Source organism: Corapipo altera, unplaced genomic scaffold (assembly GCF_003945725.1).
Source record: "Corapipo altera isolate COAL_440 unplaced genomic scaffold, ASM394572v1 74, whole genome shotgun sequence".
Lineage (NCBI taxonomy): Eukaryota > Metazoa > Chordata > Aves > Passeriformes > Pipridae > Corapipo > Corapipo altera.
Window position 1 is genome coordinate 1,951,053 of NW_020884934.1, and position 22,032 is coordinate 1,973,084.

The following is a 22,032-nucleotide window of genomic DNA, read 5'->3' on the forward strand; positions in this document are numbered from 1 at the left end:
CGGTGCTTTCGAGTAGTATTCACTAATTCTTACCAAATCATTTCTGTGGAAAGATTTGCTGCAAATTCCTACTATGGCACTCAGAGATTTTGGTTTTGGTTTCCCATGCAGAATTTACTTCTCTATACTTACTGTGAAATTCGAGGGGACTGTAGGATTTCTGCATAATTCTAAATCCCACTCAACCAAATAAACATTCGGGAGAATAATTCATACACAACAGAAATCCAGAGTAGTGTGGGGTTGCCTACCACATCATAATAAAATAGATGGGTTGCATGCAGTGTGAAACATCTTGCTCTTGTTATATTTGCAGTGTGTAACAGGGAAAGGGGTTAATATGTCAGGGGAAAAACAGGTTCAAGGGATTCTGGAACGTGAATAAACCAAACACCATTGCTAGTTGGCAAAAAATAGCTATTTATTAGAAAAGGCGGCAAACAGGGAAAAAAGGGGAATAAAAAACAGGCACCTGAGGGAAAAGAATTAGGGTGGAGGAAAAAGTGCACAAAAAACCCAAGTAAGGTAGCTCGACACCCTACTCACCTAGGTGTCACCTGTAAGAAAGTCTTACCCCCTCTAACTAGTAATAAAGTTTCTTTGTAGCAGCTGCGTGTTCCGGAGGGGTGGCAGGCTCCCACTTCAGCAGGCGTCCCCGCTAGAAGCAACTTGGTCCATCGTGAAGAGCCAACGACCCCAGCTCCAGAAACGAGTCTGCCTTTATAAAGTTTATTGAGAGCACCTGCCCCGTGGAGGTGTGACCAGTACCGCCCCGTCAGGGGCTCTCAATCCCACCCCTTCTGTTATGTAAGGGCACCCCTCCCGCACATGCGTGAGCACCTTGGAAATGCCCTGACGCAGGCGCAGTGAATTGGGGGAGGGTCTTTCCAATTGAGTCTGGGGGAGGCCTTCATCCCCTTCCTCATCACTTCGTCCTTGACGAGCCCTTGACGAGCAACGGACCAATCACAACAGATCAATTAAAACAGTTTACACAGAAGTTCTCCCTCCAAGGCCAAGTTCACTGCTTTATCAGCGGACTTGGCAGGAGAAAACATAAACTACTGCAGGTGGCTAGGGCCAAACACAGACCAAAAAATAACATCCCAACTTCGTCCCGATACACAGCGTTACCGAGAAATTAAGAACATCATGAAAGTTCAAGGGGAGAAAACTTTTCCTTATGTTTTATAGGCAATGTGTGCATGGACTTGTATATAATAACAGATTAAGTAATGTACACAATAGTCAGTCTAAAACATTTTCTAATGTGTGTGTTTTATTAAAATAGCGATGAACTGTTAAACTGTGTTCTGAAGACAGAACACAATGAGCAGATTTGGGGGCTTTGGATGCTAATGCTGCTCAAATATTTTTAGGGTTTATTTATTTTTTACTTTTTTTACTGTTGAAAGTATGTCTGAGTTGTCTTATGTTACAGTCTACTAACCCTGTTAACCATTGTCCTGGTTCCTAATCATAACATATTAAATGATTTTGTGAAAAATTCTCTTAATTGATGGTGGGCAGAGGCACGTCAGCATTTGAGCTTAGTTCAGTATTCAAACACAAGCCTAAACCACAGGTTTGTATCTTAATGTAAATGAAAATTAAACCTGCTCAACAGTTAGCATGTGCTTTAAAGAGAGATCATACAAACCACAGTCTCCATTCTTTTTGGGGTCATCTGATTTGGGTTTTGTAGCATTGGACATATCTTAAACCCTTCTTTCTCTCTCTTTTGACTTGATGACTACAAGAACGATGCTGCTAATTCTTCATGCTTTCAGAAACTTTAGTGGAGAACCCAGAGGAAACTCTTAATTAGTATTTAAAATCAAAAGTGTCTAAAATTGAATGGGTGTGTGCTTGGCTAAACAGGGGAAGGCAACAGGAAAAACAAAACTGAATAAGAGAAAGAAAATTAGTGTCTTCTTCTGTGCATAGTAACCTAAGTTCCCCATTTTTGTCCATTTCTACCTTGTATTTCTCTTTCACACTTTTTGTTATTATCATTCACTTTTTATTTATACCACTTTTATTATTGATTACCTGGTTTTAAAAAGGAAGTCATTTACTTGTGGAAGTATTGGGGATATGCCCATATTGTAATTGTCCTACTCATTCTGAGTCAAAATTGGAATTAATTAATCAAATTGAGAAGCAGATAAGAATGCTGGGTTTGGAGAAAAAAAGGCTGACCTTGTTGTTTTTTACACCTTCCTGAGGAGGGAACATAGAGAGGGAGGTGCTGATTTCTTTTTCTTGGAATCCAGGATAGGAGGTGTGGGAACAGTTCAGGGCTGCACCAGGGCAGACTTAGATTGGACATGAGGAAACATTTCTTTGCCAAGAGAATGGTCAAACACTGGAACAGGCTTCCTGGAGAGAGAAGTGGTCAATGCCCCATCCATGTCAGTGTTAGGATTTGGACAATGCCCTTAATAAGATGCTTTACCTGCCAGGCCTGGAGCAGCCAGGCAGTTGAAGTAGCTAATTGTTGTGGATCTCTTCCATCAAAACTTTTCCATTCTGTTCTATTCTGTTGTAATTTATTCAATTCATCCCTAGGATTTATATCATGGTAGCCGTAGCAGATACCTGATGTTGCACTAGGACTTGCCAGCCTCCAGTTGAGATAGGTTCCTGAAAAGATCTAAGTTTTACATTTAATATCACACGTGAAAATCTAGGTCATCTTCTCTTCCAAATAAATTATAATCAAAGGATTCAAGTTATGAAAGAATATAATATAATTTTTTAAAAGGCACACAAACGTTTAGAAGTGTTACAGTTGCAGGTTTCCTCATCTGTTGCTGGATTCCTTCAGTATATGGCTTTTCAAAGCTTCAAAAAGCTATTTTAATTCTCTTTGTAAGGGTTGGAAGAGGGTCATTTGTACTGTGTTCAAAAGACTAACGTTGGAAAAGGGCAGTTATTTTAGCCGTATTACAATATTAACAGTATGTTAAAAGGATGTCTTCTGGAAAGGGGAAAAATGAAAATGGCAGTCAGATATTCTCAGAGTTAGTCCTGGTCAGTTGAGAGTTCCAAAAATCAGCTTTATTAGACCTGAACATCAATTAAAACCTTACTTCTAACTTCAGAGTTTGGTCAAAAATAACTATGGATGATTTCTTTATTAGTGAATGTAGTAAATGGAATTTTCCAAAATGATTATTGTGATAATGGACACTCCTTTTCTGTCAAAAAAAACTTTTATTTATTTGATTCGTAATGAATTGACCTATGTCAAGAAATTTATTCTTTCCATCAACGGCTTATAATTTAAGATCCCAGTTTCATCCTCTGATATTTCATTAGCATTAATTACTCTATTTACATTGTGTTGTGTCTTAGTGAAAGAAAAATACAGATAAAAACATAGAAATAAAACCGCGTAGTACTGAAAAATGTGGGGGTTTTTGAGACTGTGGCAGCAAGTGCCACAAAATACATGATGACCACTAACTGTTGAGAGGAATGTGAACTAATCCTGTCTGCATTCCACAGCTATTCTTTCAGCAATCAAAACGAAAATGATGTATCAGCAGCAGAGCTGTGCTGCATTGGAAGCACCACTTACATACATAGTAGGGCAAAGGCACTGGAAAGAACGGGACCTGCAATCCAGCAGAGTGTTATTTAGTCTAAACTTTATAGGTGGTGTCTTTTTGACAAGCCTGTACTTAAAGCTTAAGAACTTTTCATCAGTTTTACCTGACATTAAACACCCATTATAACTACATATGAATTGAACTAGTTTGTGACTGTGTAATCACACAGGATATTCTCAACATTAACACTTTGCTAAGTGCTGTCCTGTGATAGGATTTTTTTGTCTTCTGGGCAAATGACATTAATTGGGCTGCAGATAGCAGCCTGATCCTGCAGACTTGGGCACTTTGTGCAGAATGAGCAATCCCATGGAAATCAGGGAAGCTACATCTGTTTTTTAATTCAAATGCATGTGTGTCTTTAGGAGATTAGGAACATTTTTAACATTAGAGCTAAACCTCAGCCTTTGAACTTTATTTAAGTTTGTTTGGAAGGTTGTGTAGAAGGCACTGTGGCTTAATCGTGCCCAAATATTCCATTAATGTGATTTTTTTTCACTTACTCATTGCATACTGAGACAAGTAGAACAAAAATGAGGGGTTTTGGTTTGTTCTTTTTTCGTGGCACCCAGTCTGTGTTATTATAGATAAATAATTTTCATGATAAGGTTAAAGCATTTATATTGTTATGCACTTATCATGCATTTACTCTATTTGCTCATTTTATGTAACACTTCACAACTTTGATAAGGTGTTAATATTAAGATAAGACCCAATTTCTGTCTGAAGTGTCCACAGAACCTGCTTCAAAGAAAGAAAAAGTAATGGGACTTGAAATTTTTACTTATTTTCCAAGTATATATCTGAACATCTGAAGTACCATAGTAGATAATGTTAAATAGTACTGCTACTAGACAGCAGTAGTACAATTGTATTTTTATGACAGAACTTTAAAACAAATTAAAACTATGTACTCATATGCTGAATCCCCATTCCCATTTCATCTTTTAAGTTCTGAGAGTGTTTAAAAAAAATGCATGGTTACCTTGCACTTCATATAACATTTGAAATCACTTTTATGATAAAATTAGGAAAGATTCATACTTTTCAGTGTCAGCGTATTTGTAGAAGTCTACCAGAAATTATGTATCTTTTTCCTTCACATATTAAAGGGGATAATCCCTCCCTACCCCTCCTGTCCAGTAGTTCTATTTTCACAAGCCACTTGTAAAATAACTTGAGGCATTTACTGTGTCCAGTACTGGGCCCCTCACCTCAGTTCAGGAAGGACATTGAGGTGCTGGAGCAGGTCCAGAGAAGGGCAACGAGGCTGGGGAAGGGACCGGAGCACAAGTCCTATGAGGAGAGGCTGAGGGAGCTGGGGCTGTTCAGCCTGGAGAAGAGGAGGCTCACGGGAGACCTCCTCACTCTCTACAACTCCCTGACAGGAGGGTGTAGCCAGGTGGGGGTTGGTCTCTTCTCCCAGTTGTCAGTAAAACAAGTGGGCACGGCCTTAAGCTCTGCTGGAGGAGGTTTAGGTTGGATGTTAGGAAGAAATTCTTTACAGAGAGAGTGATCAGACATTGGAATGGGCTGCTCAGGGAAGTGATGGATTCTCTGTCCCTGGAGGTTTTTAAGATGAGACTGGGTGTGGCATCAGTGCCATGGTCTGGGAACCACAGCAGGGTTGGATCAAGGGTTGGACTTGATGATCTCAGAGGTCTTTTCCAACCAGCTGATTCTATGATTCTATGATTTCAAGACTACAAGGAGTACAAAAATCTTTCATTTGCTACCTGAAGTGGGATTAATTATTTCACCACAAGGAAACAAGCCATAGGGCCCTGGTTTGTCATGGACACAGTCAGTTGGCCCCACAGCACTCCTGCCTTTTGCGGAAGAGAAAGGACAGCTACCAAGCAGAGAGAGGAGGGGAAAGAGCTGGACTGTAATGTGCAGGGAAAGGCCACTAGGCAAAAAAAACATGACCATTCTGGGCATGTGACATTTAACTAAATTCGAAATTTTGTAGAGTTGCAATGCACAGTTACAGAAGCAACCTAGTGAAAGTATTAAAAGTGAAAACCAATTCAGCTCTACACACAGGAACAGTGAATGTGAGATCTGAAAGAGCTGATGATGATACTTTGCAAAGAGGTGTTGGATCATTGCAGCAAGTTCTTCACCAACAAGTCAGGGTTCAGTGATGACACAGAAAGGCAGGAGAGAAGTAGAAACCCAAACAGAAATCATTACCTTGTCCTTTTGTAAGTCTGTGGCGTCTCTTAAGGACTGCACCTTAGGGTGTGCCTTATGTGCCTTACTGCACCTCTGCTTTGGAAATCCTGCATGGAGTTCTGGCTATCCAGCAGGAAAAAGAAATATGATAGATATGGAGGGAAAAAAAATGAGAAGGATGGCTGGTCTTTGAAAATGGTGTCTGTGCTAAGAGAGATTAAACAGACTAGCACTCTTCACCTTGGAAAAGAGATAGCTGGAGAGAGAGGTGGCAGCAGTTAAATTAAATTAGAAATGACATGAAAAAAGTGAATGATGTGAATACAGTCACTAATGCAGAAAGTTTCTAGGCTCTGGAGTTGAAAAATGGGTGAGTGAACAAGGGAAACTTTATGTATTCTATTTTTCATCTGGTTGTAAAGGAAATTGGACTAGATGGTGGTGTTTTCCTATCTAATACAGCCACTCCAATGTTCTCATATTGCTCTGCACAGGAAAAAAACTACAGATCTCATAGTCATCATCATTTAAATGAAGAAAAACATAACAACCTAAAACCATACCTTTAATTACTAGAAATAATAATCGTAAAAATCATTAAATCAAAATGGATCTTTCTAATTGTTAAGTTGACTAAAATAATTGTAGACTTTGAGGCTGTTTTTGTTGCAATGTTAAGAACAAATAATTAAATATGTTAATTTAATAACCACAGATAAAAATAGTGAAAATTGCAAGATGACTAAATGACAACCATAATATTCCTCTACATTATTCCAGTTTTGTTAAACTAAATCTCCCAACAATATAATCTACTATTAAAACCTTACTGATGTACAGACAATGCAAATATACTGCTGTCCTTGTCAGAGTTCACATAGCACAGCAAACATAGGTAAATATCATTTGATACAGATCTTACAAAATCAGACCAAGTCAGTAATCATTACACAAATCAATATTTCCAAGCACCACTGTGTCCTTTTTCTCATGAACTCATCTTTCAGAAATTTCTATTGACTTACAGCGTTTTTAAAAGAGGTTTCTATCATTTTGTGGCAAAGTGGGGTCTAGCAGGGAGAGACAAAGCCTGCTAGAGAAACGTCTTCATGCGACGTGAGAATATTTTTGTCATCCTGCCTAGCTCTCCTGGAAAATGGGGCTATAATTTCAGTACATTGTTTGGAACTCAGCACCAAAGCCATAGCTCTCCTTATTGTCTGGTAAAGAGAAAAAAAAAAAGTTACAGTTTCAACTGGAGGTGGTCTTGCTATAAACCAGTAAAGCTAGATTTTTTTTTCAGTAGTCCCTAATATTTTGAAGGATTATTTTTACAAAGTTGTTACATTTACCTGCCTGTGTAAAATTTAAAGACTAAGGCAGGGCTAAATTTGAAGGGTTGCGAAAAATAGCAAATACTGGAACTTTTTGTCACTGAAAATAATTTTTTAAAGGTACCATGGTGTGTTTTAATTAGGCCTCAACTCTGAAAACATAAAAGACAACTTATTATGCATGTATTCATAACAGTAAAGTATACTGTGCTTTCCTAAAAGATGCTTCTGAATAAAGTATGTTTTATTTTGGTGTTACAGAATTTGCAAATTTTTCCCCAAGTTTAAATTTTTCTTTGTAAATAAGCCAAATAAAATTCTAATGGTCACAAAGAAAACAGAGATGCTTGAGAGTGCAGCTTAATTCTCCCATTACTGACATAAATAATAGCGATATAACACATCTTAACAGAATGAATTACTAACTTAGATTCTTTATTACCAAGTCTCACAGTTTCAATGATATTATAAAATCATAAAAAAAACAAGTTATGAGTTTTCCTCCTTCCAAATAATGCAAATAAAAATTACAGATGAAAAAGGCATTTACTCATCCTACAATATAATTTACTTTATCAGAAGAAAAATCAACAATACCATCTGATGAGAATGTTCATCAAAAGTGACTCTTATTGCTATAAGGGAAAAAATAATTTTTCTCTATGACCAGCTGCTGTGTGAGTTCAGTGGTAAAATAATTATCAAACTATTTGACAATGGTACTACTGGTATGTGTAAAGAAATACTGTCTGGGTGGCTCAAGGTTGTAATAGCAGTAATGGTTCCACAATTAACCAAAGTAATAGGGGAACCTAAAGAGCATCTGTTACAATAATGGTAGGAATAGGCAACATAAAGCATATAGAGAGGTAATACAAATTCAGATTTTATAGCCACAGATAAAAATGCTGAAAATTGCGAGATGATTAAATCACAACTGTAACAACCTTCTACCTTAATCCAATGTAGCTAACCTAAGTCTTCTAGTAGTATAATTTACTGCTAAAACCTTATTGATGCAAATATGCTGCTATGCATATCAGAGTTCATTTACCACACCAAACATTGGTAAAACTTTTGGTACAGTTTTTGCAAAATTAGATTAAGTTGGTGATCATTAGACAAATCTAAATTTGAATGTAGTACCAGTGAAGACAAATTTATACGAGCATGGAGTACATTGCGAATAATTTATACAGATGCATTGACTGTCCCACCAAAAATCCCCACATTTTTCACTATTCAGAAGTTACAAAATCCATGATTGACGCCATCAAAATAGGAATTGTATATAGTGCATTAAAGAAAATAATTAATATAGTGGATTTTGCTTGGGTTTTGATTTTGGTTTTGGTTTTTCTTTGGGAAAATATGCTGTTTCATTAGAGACTTTTTATTGGTCTTTTTTTCTTCTGGTGATATGCATAAAATTCAAGCTGATTTTCATATCCAGGCGTGCTCCCAGGAAGATCATGCAGCAAAGGTGATGCTGTGACCTGAGGTACATCACCAGAGCTCTTACAGCTTATTGTCTTGAAAGAGTAAATACCAGAAATTGGCAACCCACTGGAGTTGTGTTCTGCTTTTTTTGGGCAGAGAGCAAGGAGAGTCATACTGTCTCTAGGTCCCAGGCTGTAGCTGAGCAATGAAGATGCTGCAGTTGTTCTCATTTGTAGCATGCCTTGTTTGGTTTCTGCTCTTACTGAAGTGCCTGGTGTGAAACTCCAGCTGCTAAGAGGACACACATCCTGGTCAGTCCACCCAACCCCCTCTGATACACAGGCAGGAGAAAGAACAGTTTTTTCACATCTAGTCATAAATCAGAAACACAGACTTTGGGCCCTGGAAGTTTAAAAGTGTCCGGATTTTACCTTTCTTTGTCAATACTCACCCATTCATGAGTGAGAGGAGAATTACTAGAAACAACTAAAGAGGCATCAATAGGTAGAAGTTAATAACCTCTGTAGACATTTTCATCCAAGTTACTTGGTTTTATATACCCTGAACAGGCTCCTTGCTACTTCACATCAGTGAAGATTGTCAAATAACAGCAGCTTACAGTGCTCAGGCTCTGTGAGTCTAACCTAGTAGCCCTATGTATAAAATATTGTGCATGTTGCATTGAATATATGAGGGAATATTCAGGCCTGGATTGTCTGGGGGAGTTAAAGGTGGGTGGGTGAAGAAGGTATTGAGTTGATTCTTGGCCCATCCATTAAATACGTCCCAATTACATCTCCTTGTGCTAAAGAAAATAAAAGGTTGTACTTGAGCTTGATGCAGTGCTACAACTGTGCTATGCAAGATGCTTGTAAATACATTAAAGAATATATAGCAAACATATATAACAGCACTTCTCTTCCACCAGATGATGCAGAGGAAGACTCTGCCCCCGTGTGCATATTCAGGCAGTTGAACTGAGCATGCACTCACTCTCAAGGCCTGGTTTTGTTCGCAATAGGGATGGTAAAGTTTCATTTCAGCAGAGGCTCTTGCCTGCTTCAGGCAAAAATTGGAATCCTGGCTTGGTCCCAGCAACTTGAAAAGAGTCTGATGCCTATACAAATATACATAATGGCAGTCTTAATCATTAGGAATTATGTTATTTTTCTGTTTCTCCAGTAGTGTTTCATAATGAATCAAAATGAGCTAGACGGTTCACTAGTAGTTTGAATGCTAATTAAATGGAGACCTTCAGCAGTTTGTGACCACTTCTAGTGCTTCTAATTTCTGTTTGTTTACATTTCTGTTTATCAGTGAGGCTTGTGTTTTAGAAAACCCCAGCATAACAGAAGAATCCTAATTTCTCGCTTTTTCTCTCCTTTTTTTTTAAGAAGCAAAGCTTCCAAATCTGTAGTAAACTCTTCCTGCTTAGACATCAGTGCAACTCAGACTATGCAACAGGATTTTTTATCTCCCTGAAGTGGGGATTCAGAATATTAAGCAGTTCAGAGTAGAATTTACAAGGATTTTACCTGCCTAGTTGCTCCATCATTTTCTCACTTCTTTTCTTCAGTTTTGATTCAGTGGACAGAAAATGAGATTCTATGAAAACAAAAGGAATTTAGCAACAGCAAAGCAACCAACTAATTGGAGAAAGAAAGGAGGGCAAAAAGGGAAAGCATCCTAAAATACATATTTTTTGCCCATCTGGTTTTTGCTAATCATGCAACAGTGAATAGAGCACTGACCAGTATTGTGTTTTGAAATCTGCTTTTGCTGGTTGAATCTTCTTGCTGATGTTAGAGAGGCTGAGCTTCACCTTTGTAGCTCTTCCCATCCTTACTCTTCTCGGAGACTATGTCATTTCATGCCTCTGCATCCCCTTTTTGATAACATTGAAGGAACACACGCCAAATACGAAGCAAAACCCACAAGCTCCCTTGTGCCATTGCTGTTTTAACTGCTCTGGCAGATGAACAGGGCAAAGCTCTGAGCTGGTTCCCTGCCAGGAGGAGGCAATTCCCAAAGTGTGGGGAAGGAAACCAGCAGTTCTGGGCACCAGCGGGCTGCCTTTTGCACAGCAAGGAAACAGCAGCAGCTCCTAAAGCCTGGTTTCTGCTTGAGTGGTTTTCACATAGAAAAATCAAAGATTCAGAGGGTTATGCAGGCATTTGTTTAATTTCTCTGTTGGTATGCTTCTGTCTTTCAATGCCTTAAGAATAGAAATGGGCAATAGCGAAATTCAGGGAGCTCACTATTTAAAGATTCACTATTTAAAGAATCCCATATAGTTTCTTTGAAATAGTGTGTAAAAGAGCCTATGGAGGAAGCAAGCACCAGTTTATAACACTAATTCTAATTTTCCTGAATGATACAGAGTGCTACATATGTAAAATAAAACTGGTACTCCTACTCCTGCTACTAATAATAACAGCGATAACTAAGAGAAGGTCACACTAATTTTAATTCATTGTTCTTCTAAGGAACCTCTGAAAAATCTGCCTTTCTTTTCCTCAACTCTGCCAAACAGAGAGAAAAAATGTATCCAGTACTTTTTCTTGGTCCTGGTTCATTTCATCCACAAGTACAGTAACTCTTTCTGTTGAATTTTAGAGCATTCTTTCATGTAGGAAGCACCAAAAGTCATGGCTGCATCTCTGTGATTCAACAGTGTTTATTAGCTAAAGTGAATGAAATGAGAAAAATGGATGGAAAGAGGTTTGCATTCATAGGACAGACTCTTTTCTCCCTTTCACAGTATTTCCAGTCTCTTCTGTTTCTTTAAAATCTCTTAACATATTTTGTTTATGTTCCTGTATCAAGTACATAATGCTGTGAAAAAAACATGGTTTTGCTTTTTCCAAATTTCCAGAACCAGTGTAACATCTCTTTTGTTATAATTGATTTTCAAGTTTGTTTACAAGGTTTCATGAGGTGTGACCTACTGAAATGAGTCATCTAGTTTTCAGGGTGTTCTGGGAATAAAAACTTCCTGCACAATGTAGGTGTAAAAACACTATTAAAATGTTAGCACTAGAATAACTCTCCATAAACATGTTGAAAATGGTTTGATTTTTTTTGATTTGAAAGAACAGTTCAACTCACCATCAATTACACTCAGAGCTCATTAGGTTTGTGCTGTTATAATTATCAGTCCTTTTATGTCTTGGGCCTTTCTTGTAGCTCTTTGGAAGAATATTTTGGTTTTGATGCACAGCTACTTGTTTCACACAGGCTCTGCCTCAAAAGGGAAGATCTGATATCAAACACTGTTGTCAGTTATGAAAAGCAATCACAGCCTCCATTTTTTTATGTTTCCTCAGAAGGAACATATGAGACATTTCAAAGTGTTGTATTGGAGTGTTTCACAACATTTTTGTCTCTTTAAGCAACCCCTTGAACTTGTACTTTTGTTGTGTCATGGATCCCCTACACATTGTTACTTCTTTAAAGGAAGATACTCTGAAGTTCTTACACTATGTGATGTTTTGCTCCTCAAGTAAACTTATCTACATTGCTGTTGGCATATGAAGAGGTGGAATAATTTGAAGTTAGATTTTGAGAACTGGGAATTTAAAGGAGAGACTTTCTCTAGCACTTCCCTTAGTGTTTGTTTCTCTGTGCGAGTCTACAAACTAAACAAATTTAATTTTTTAGTATTTTCCATTATGTTACCAGCATTTTAAACAAGGATTTTTGTGGTAGCTGGTTATAAAACTTGTCTCTAAAAAAAAAATCACCCATCCATGAAAAACCATTATGCCAAAATATCCAATTCGAAATGATAAATATTATCTTTACTGAAATTCTACTGCTTGGACTTGGTCACAGGGGATGTACCAGCACAAGGGTTGTTCTTTCCCACCAAACTGTACATATTTCTTGACTTTATTCTTTACTCTGAGATAAAAGACTTCCATTAAGGATTATAAATCTAGTTCAGGAAGTCTTCCTGATGACATGTTATGCATATGTTTATATGCATGCCAGGCCATGACATATATATGTGCATGAGAAAAATACCTGTTCACTGCTTTTCAGAACGGGTTTTGTATTCTGCATACTAAGAAACACTTCTTTGAGCACTTCACACTAAGAAGTTCCCAGAAGTGGTTTGTATTGGCTGAGAATCATCTGTGTCAACCAGGAGATCTTGGTGGTAATTTTGCCTTGGATAAAATATTTAAAAGCTTGAAATGTGCATTGAGTCAGATGGGAGGAAGACTGTATCCTTAGATACTGCAAGCAAGGCAAGCATGAAGCATACACAATGTCAAACTGTTCATGGCTAAGCCTCTGATGATGGACTCAGTCATGATAGTGTTTGTTTAAAGGGTTGGCTGGAGTGATTCTTTGTGGGCCTAATGGAAAACCAAAGTATTTGTTTTGTCTGGGCAAACTTTTTTTTTCCCAGCATATTTCAGAAAAAGCCACATCAACTTCTTTCCTCTGCATCTGTTCTGTGACATGACAGACATCTCTTCGGGCAAAAATATCTTGCAGTAATTTGTCTGACTATCACCAGACAGGTAAATAAAGCTTGAAAAGCAGATGTTTCAAAGAACAAATTTAAGCAGCACTAGGCAATGTGATTTACGTTTAACTGTGCATCTTAATTTCTACAGATTTTGTATTATTAACTGGAAAACAAATTCTGTAAAAAAGCAATGCTTAGAAGAAAAATTTTCAAGATTTCACTGTTTTCTTCTATGCTCTTATAAAAATGTTAACTTGTTAATAGTAAAGAAAATTATTCAATTAACTATAAATTCCTGTCATAAAATGCTAAAAGTAAATTGTTTAAACTGAATAGAGGTGAATCTAAATGAATAATATACCCTGTCAATTAAAGGTACATGTGCTTAAAACCATCATGTCCCAATCAACAGCTGTGATAGAGGCACACACATCTGAAGTAAGATGGGGAGAGAGGGGAAGATTTTAACTGAATGTCTGTATTCTCTTGAACAACCAGTCAAGAATCAAATTAATCATTACAGACAGCAGGGGAACATGTTTATGATGCCATGTTCTTCATACATGATATCTTCAAATACAGCATCCCAGTTCATTCATAGATGAAGTGTTTTAAAGAAACTGCCCAGCTGACAGTAGTTCATATCTTATTAAGAATGCCAGAACACTTTGATCATACCCAGGGGCAAATCACACCATTGCTGGTCAGCACACACTTGCTCGTGCACGAAAGGGAGATGAGTCAGGAGATGTGTCACTGCATCCGTCTTCTGAATTATTTTTCCACGAGTAATTCGCCTTTCTAGGGGCACCTAGTCAAAAGAGAATGAGGCCAAAGAATCTGCTACTCAGTGCATGGTGCTAAGGAGTCAGCTACAGAAGAGGAGGTCAGTGCTGCATGACACATTTCAAACTGTTCTTGGGTACAGTAACTAATGTGTTCACTCTGCCTGTGCTCCAAGCCAGTTCCATTCAAAATTGGTGTTTCCTTGAATTAAGTTCACAAACCCCAGCTTCTCAGATAAAATGACTACCCACTTCTGGGAACTTGACTTCATTTCTGTCTCACGGTACAAAGGTGGTCATGACCTTAGCATATAATTTTGTTGTGGTGATGCCCTCACTATTTTCAGGGTTTTTCACCCTCTTCCATGCATGCAAGAACTGTATTTATTTAAATATTCTTTGTTAATCTCCACATCCCTAGTAAGACATAACTGATTCTGCTCCTCTTCATGTTGCATCTTGAATAAAATGTCTGTGGTTAGTACAGTTTGGTTCAAATTCAGTGTTTTCAAGTGTGTATTTAACACTCTTGACATGAAACAAATTACTTGGGCCCTCAGGCAACTTAGGGCCAGAGAAACCTACTCTGTGAATTTAAAACAACTTTATGGGGCAGGCAGGTACACAGATGATCAACTCAGCCAAAAAGCTGCTGCCTCCGGGTATGCGCATATTAGTTATCCAAGGATGTGTCTGTCAGGGAGGCATTTTTCTTGCTGTCCTTTCAATGGCTTTAAGCCAGGCTTTTGTGAACACACTTCATGGCTTTGTTGCTCAAATTTGATTTAAGATGTGTTAAAGATATTTAAATGTGCGTTGGTTTCTTATCTTGAGTACAGAAGCACGTTGAATAAAAAAAAAAGATGCCAGAGGTCTCATGGAGACTATTTTTGGGACAAGGAAAAATTCTTCATTTCCAAAGGAATAACAGGAAGTAACAGAAACACTAGCAAGGCAATAACAAGATTTGTGCAGATGCACGTGCCACTGGGGAAGTCATTTTAATTGTCAGTTTTGCTGAAGCTTTGTGAGCATCTTTCACGAAAAAGCAGCAGAGAAGAAGAATGGTGTGAGAGCTGTGGAAGGCAGGAGACACAGAAAACTGTGTGCAAGCACACTCCTAAGTATAGTTTGGATGTTATATCATTAACAGATATTCTGAGAAATTTTATTCTGCTTGAAGTCATGTTACCAAAGAGCAAGGTATGTGGGGGAGCAGGAGGACAAGAGAGATGGCTGATGCACTCCAGAATGTTTTCTCACAGAACTTGGGAGTGGAGAGAAATTCCTGGCCAGAATTTTTGCAGCAGGGTCGTATCTCCTCAGGTTTGTGTGGAAGATTTGGACCATATATTTCGTTGTCAGATTGTTAGATGAGGGCTTCCATGTGGTAGTTCCATCAGAGCCCCTGCTGTGTTTGGGGTCTACTGTGTACTTTGAAAAATGCGTGCTCACTGTTATTACATGGAGATAAGCTTCAGTATATTTTTATCTACAAAATGTTTTGTGCATTGAATATCAAGTCTGACAGGCAGAGAAACAGTTTCTGTGGTTGCTGGTTCTTACTCCCTGCTATTACAGAGAAACACCATCCATCCAGAGCATTACTTGCATGGCAATTTCTCTAGTGAGTAAAGAGATACAGGATGTTTCAAATGAGTTGACCTTGCTATAAATAAACCTAGCTATACCTGAGGAAAACAGAATTACACTAGTTTTGTCAAACTGGCCATAAAACTGAAATCCTTACTGAAAACACTGCAATTGCCACAGAATGCTGAACTGTCAGCTCATTTCTTTGCAAATCTAACCCCTCAGTAATTGTAAATCTAATTTGATGGAAAGTCCATTGGAACAATTTGCTGATCTTTGACATTCTCATTATGTATAATGCTTTGTAAAACACTCTGAAATAATCTAGTGTGGATTTTTTATTATTTTTTTTTTTTAGAATGGTTGCTGTGACCCTGATTTTGAGATTAAAAAAACATATACATTTCAAGAAAAAATAAATTACTAGAGGAAGACATACTGCCTTTTATATCACATAGAATTTTCCTCTGCCAACATACAGCTGCTTTCTGCGATGTAATTTCTAAGGTTTTATGTGAACTTTTGCTCCTTGATTCATGTGTGTCCTTTACTAGAAGGTAGGAGAAAAGTAATTGGTGAGCTTACTGAATTTTTGAGTGTAACATTGATGGCAACAACGTAAGACAAGAGAAAGTACAACTTAAAGCAGTAGTAGGATCTTGGCATCCATCTGCTGGATGCTAGTTATTATTAACTGACACTTATTTATTAACTATCCATTTTAAGATGCAGAAATCTCATTTTTATTTTTTTTTCCCCATTTATTCTTTGTTTTGGTGGCTTATGGCCCATTTCCTAGAAGGATAAAATTTTTAACAGACCTCTAGAGATTAACTAGTCCAAACCCAGCTTAGGGCGGAGCCACCATACATCAGGTCGCTCAGGGCCTCATTCTAGTGAGTTTTTCATATGTCCATGTGTGGAGAACCCACAGCATCTCCGGGTAACTTGTTGCAGCATTTGACCATCCTTGTGGTGAAAAAGAATCTCTTAATTTCTAGTTGGGATTTTTGATGTTCCAGCTTGTGTCCATTGTCTCTCATCTCCACGCACATCTAAGAAATGTCTGGCTCAATCATCTCTTCTCCTTCCCACGTAGTAGCTGGAGATAGCAACAGTGTTTTCTCCCTTAACTCTCTCTTCTTAAGCATAAAATGATGTAATTCTCTCAGCATCTCCTCATGCATTATGTGCTCCAGCCCCCAACCACCTTGTTGACCCTTTCTGTCCATGAGTGCAAGCAGCTACAAATTAAGCTGACCTGGGCAGGTTACAGATTTGCTGCTCTTTTATTATTATGTGTCATTCACAAGCATTGTCATACTTAAGACATATGAAATATATTGCATTATGGCTCCTACTTGCAGAGACTGCCATGAAGTTTTAACCACTTAGACAGCATGGTAATGAAGGGCACAAACGTCCCTTGAACTACCAAACATGTTCATGTGCTGGAACAGTTACTAAGAGAAATCATTCTACCTGTACACACATTATTTTAGAACATAAACATTTTATGGGTCTCTTATTGTAACTGTTGGGATTGCTTTTGTTGCTCAGTGGTCACAAAAATGGTAGGCTTACTTTGCAATACCATTCCCTGAAACCTTGACAGCTAGATACAGGTTTGATTGCTTCATGTAATTTTAAAGTTCCAAACGGTATTGTTGCATTTGATTAGCATACAAATAAAACATCTAATATTTAACTGCTCCTCAGAGATATTAGGAACTTAGTGTAACTAAATACAAAGAAGTTTTCATCATAATTTCTAAGTTTAATTGTAATGCATAAATTATTAGCACTTGTGAGAAAGTAGGCATTATTGGGATGAATAATAAAACTGAAGCCAGGAGACTATAGCTGTTCATTTTTTAAACATTAATTCTATTCTACCTTCTTGTATCAGCTGACATACATCTTCAATGATTCCATCATTAAAATGGAACAACTTTTCCTATTAAATTCAAGGTTATTTATGAACCCAAGGGTTCATGTCGACCTGTTTAACAACGTTTAACAGCATCCCTAGTACTTCTCTGTTTGTTTCTATAATCTGGAAGTCATTTCATCTTATTTCTGGCTTATTCCCATATTTCTGTTTATTTTTATTTTCATCAATTATCTGGCGTGAATTACTTTCAGTAATGTAGCTGTGTAAGACTATCTTATTCAGTCTTATCTCTTGGAAATAAAGGCATCCAGCTATTAATTTCTTCATTATGCAAAGTCATAATAATAGATGCTCTCTGTCCTTTTATTAAAAAAAAATATATCCAACAAAAGCTTGGTAAAAATTAAACCCAGAGAAATACATTTCAAATATTTCTAAATACTTTTAGATGAAATATTGTTTGTAAGGGCAGGTGAAGTACCTACCTTACCACTACTACCACAATATGTAAAAATCATTCTTTTACAAGTCATTCTGCTAGTCAAGGTAAGACATTTTTCATGAGTCTCACTTTACTTTAGAGGAACTGTGGCTCAGATAAAGAGAACACTTTGCCGAAGCACACACTCGGGGATCTGCGGTAAGGCAAGGATTTAAATTTGATTTTCCATGCTTATTCCCTGGAAAACCCTTTGTCTCAAAGGGTGTCACCAGCGTGATGTCCTGGAGGAACACCTCACACATCGCTGGGCGCAGATTAAGTCACGGCTCAGCAGAGCAAGTGCACTTTTTTATGATTTTGCTGGACTGTGAGGTGTAAAAAAAAACCAAACCCTTTCCACCTTAAGTACAGAAATAGATTTTGAAGGAGCAGACCACATGCTGCCTCCTCAGCCCAGGTGACAAGAGCAGGTCTTTGATGAGAGGCTGCTGCCAGGGAGGGGGGCTCTTTGATTATGTGCTGCTGGCGCCAGAGCCAGGCGTGCTGGTGGCAGAGAGGAACTGTGGCAATGGGCTCTGAATTCATGAATCCCACCTCCACGGGAGAAGGAGCAGCCTGATAAGGCTTTCCAGAAGTCCAAAAACACTGCTTCTCACAGCTAAAGGATTCCTACCTGTTTCTTAAATTTACCCGTGTCTCCTTTGGTAGCCAGTGCCTTGCAAACTGAAGCTGGGATTTAACATGCCAGTTGCAGCTCAGCAAAGGTGCTTAATCGTGGTTTAAGTCCCATTTGTTGGGTGCCTGCATATTTTACTTAATTAAGGGCTGTAACAACCTTGAAATATCCACATTTGGCTTCACACCTTTCAGAAATAATCTCTGGATTTCAGCTGAGTGTACTGTCTACGAGCTACATGTTGGTTACATAGCTACATGGTGAGATGTTGGTTACACAGTCATAACTAAAATTTCACTAACAAAAGCTTCTGCATCAAGCAGAATACCATAATGAACAAAATCATTGAAGACCATCTTTATTTTTAATCAGTTTTAGCGTGCAGAATACTTCAGAGAGAACCATCATGTGCTTTACATGGTGTAATGTAAAGGGAGCAGTCTTGTTAGGAAGAAGGAAAGAGGTAAAGAAAAGAAGCTCAGCAGTGGCGTTTGGATGAGCTGTGTTAATTCCAGCTTTGTTTGGAACATTGTTTTCTGCTTTCACATTTTGTGTTCTTGACTTCCTTAAAGAGAGGACTAAGTTTTTAGAGGTCTTTTAAGAGGAAATGTCATTTAATGAACCACTTCAGTTAAGAAAGAGTGGATGCTAAGTGATGTGGGCTAATAAGACAATTTAGGTTGAAGGGTTTATATGGAAAATCTCATGCAGTTAGAATAAGAACTGAATAGGGAGAGGAAGGGAAAGTTACTTGTTGGAGTGATGAAATAGTAGATGAGCAGAACATTTCTAGAGCAAAAAAAGACCCATGAGATTTTTCCTAGGCTCATAATGCTTCCAAGAACGTTTTCCAAACCATTGTCGAGGTGGAAACTAATTTTAACACTGCAATATGAAGATGCTGTCCTTTTAAGAGCTGTAGAGCAGCAAGGGCTTTCTGCTCAGCTTTAGAACAACAATTTACAGGACCAGAGCTCTCCTTGGTAGGCAACATCTTGATTTACACAGAATATCCTAGTACACTTTCTGGGCAGAATGAATGTTCCATAAGAACCATGACAATGTGACCAGAAATATCCATAGTTTGACTAGGAGGTGGTATTTGCACCAGTATTTTCAATTTTGAATTAATTTTATTGTTGTTCTGTGAGTTATAAAGCTCAAAAAGCTGTAAATCATAGGAACAGCCCTTCTAACCACAATTTGTTGTTCTGTGAATATCCTCCAGACATTTTTGCCCAGCTTTACTTTCTTACCGTAAGTTTTTAGAAGACCTTCAGCAATGTACTAAATTTTGACTCTCCACATGTTGCAGCTACCACTGCAAGGAGAGCTGTAGAGTAAATGGTGAAATGGCAGCATCATTTTTTATTTTTTCCCTTGACAATTGTATTGTTTCTTTTTGAAGTTGCTGGTTGGGATTTTTCTTTAAGGGAAGGCCCCGAACCACCGAATTTCTGTTCAGAGAGAGATCTGCATTTCTTTTGCTGCAGATAGTGTATAATTTGACACTATTGGCACATTTTGCAGACTTGCCTGATTTTTAAAGTTCTCCTCAAGAACTGTTCCAGCACACTACTTACATTTATTTCCCCAGTGTTAGACTTTCTACAGCTTTCCAGCATCAGGAACAAGCTCAGGCTGCTATTAAATTGGGTTTGCCATCTTCAAATAGTGTGAGCACAATCAGCATTTAGTAAAATAAACATGGCCCCATTATTTCTTAATGCCTTGCTTAACAACTTCAAGATTAGACCGGGTCTCCCATACTCCCAGTAGGCAGCACTTAAACAGTGAGTAATATTTCTGTCTGCCGTAGTCAAGTAATCCCAAATGTAAGTAATTTACAGGATGGCATTAGGGACTGCTACAAGAGACATATTGTAATATGTCACTGAAAATCAGCCTGCCTCTGCACATTTGATCAACAGCCAGATGGAGGCTTTTATCACATTTATTTAATATGAAATATACATGGTAATTACAGTGGACCTCTGATTTTTCAGTCCCAGGAGAAGGCAGGAAATGAATCCATCGGTTGGAAACTGGTGTGGATGTGACCCCCTTGGTAGAATCTGGATGCCTTGCAGCTAGTGGTGCTGACAGTAGAGATCATGCTGCTGGAAATGAATTCATGCTGCCAAGTTTAAAAAAAAAAAAGACAAAAAAAAAAAACCAAACCACCCATAAACCAAAATCTGTGGCTTTATTTTTTTATGAATACAGAAAGGCTTCAGGAAAGCAAAGATCAGTGTTATTCCTAGCAAATCCGTTACCAATCAATGGCATGAAGAGCAAACGGTGTCTCACTAATAGCTGGATGGATGGTATTTAACTTTAAGGCATCTGAAAACAACAGTCTTAATGTTCCCACAGGAGAATTTGATAAAGCTATTGGATTCCATCAAGCATGTCATTATTAAGTGGGGAAAATATTGTTGACATAAAAGAATGAATAGCATTCAATTAAGCCAGAGGCTAAAATTCAAACAAATTGAAGGTAGTTTTATTTTTTGGGCAGAAATTTCACGTTATGCTATTGCTGTCCCAAAAAATCTGCAAAAGATTTTATGCACTAATTAGAGCAGCTATAGAAGATGCCTCACATATTCACAGTGGTGCACACCTTCTTATCAATAATTTACTCCTCTTTTCAGTTACTCTGTGCCTTACAACAGACTGTCTCTGCTAATGTCTCTCACATTTCTCTTTCTGAGATTAGCTGGATCAGTCAACATCCTCTCTTGGATCAGTTACCCTAACCTCAAATATGCCTGGCTAATCTTCTGGAGATATATTGACAGATAAAATATACTATTAACTGCCAAAGAAGAAATTCTGTTACAATTACTCATTCTGAGTAGTCCCATGACAGATTAAATTACTATTCAGCATGAATAAGGTGTCAGATTCTGGCTGTAAGTGGCTGGTTTACTGGGGTGTTTTGATGTCATTATAGGCTTATAATTATTCTAATCTGATTTGGTAAGAAAAAATTAGTATGACAAGCATAAAGAATTCATTTGAACAATAGGTTTTCTTCCACCACAGACTAAGTTTTAATTAGAGCTGTTCTTCAATTAAATTAAATCTACCCTTCTTGGCTTTAAAACTCTCATGAACGTATTCAGTACACTGTACCTTGTATAACTGTGAATCTGCTGCTGCCTCTCTGATCCTTATACAACCGTACCTGTTCTTGGCTAACTTTATGTGTGTGGCTCTGCTTTACTGGTGAGAAAGCCTTCTCCTCCCCAGCTTCTGCCATCTCTCTCTCTCTCTCCACTTCACTGATCCTCTCCATCCACTTGTTTCATGCCATTTCTTAACTAAAAGTGTGTCTTTCTTCCCCTGCTTACTTGAGGTGGTATTTACTATTAGAGCTCTCACTGATCTGCTCTGAGAAGCAATCTGTGAGGGAGTTCACATAACAGCACAAAAAACAAGGTGGCAAAGAGGTCACAGCGGGAATATTTATGCTCCTTTCTAGTAGGCTTAAGCTATTAGGACTTCCTTAACTTAGCAGAGTAACTTTCTTAAATGCTTTGAGCGATCACTCCCTTAGCAGTCTCACCATAGTTCATGGTGTGTAG

General features: G+C 38.0%; 1 protein-coding gene across 3 annotated transcripts in view; it reads left to right on the forward strand.

Annotated features, from left to right (window-relative positions):
* CADM2 (cell adhesion molecule 2) overlaps positions 1-22,032 on the forward strand; it is a 612,665-nt gene that overhangs the window by 573,066 nt on the left and 17,567 nt on the right. The window lies entirely within an intron of this gene.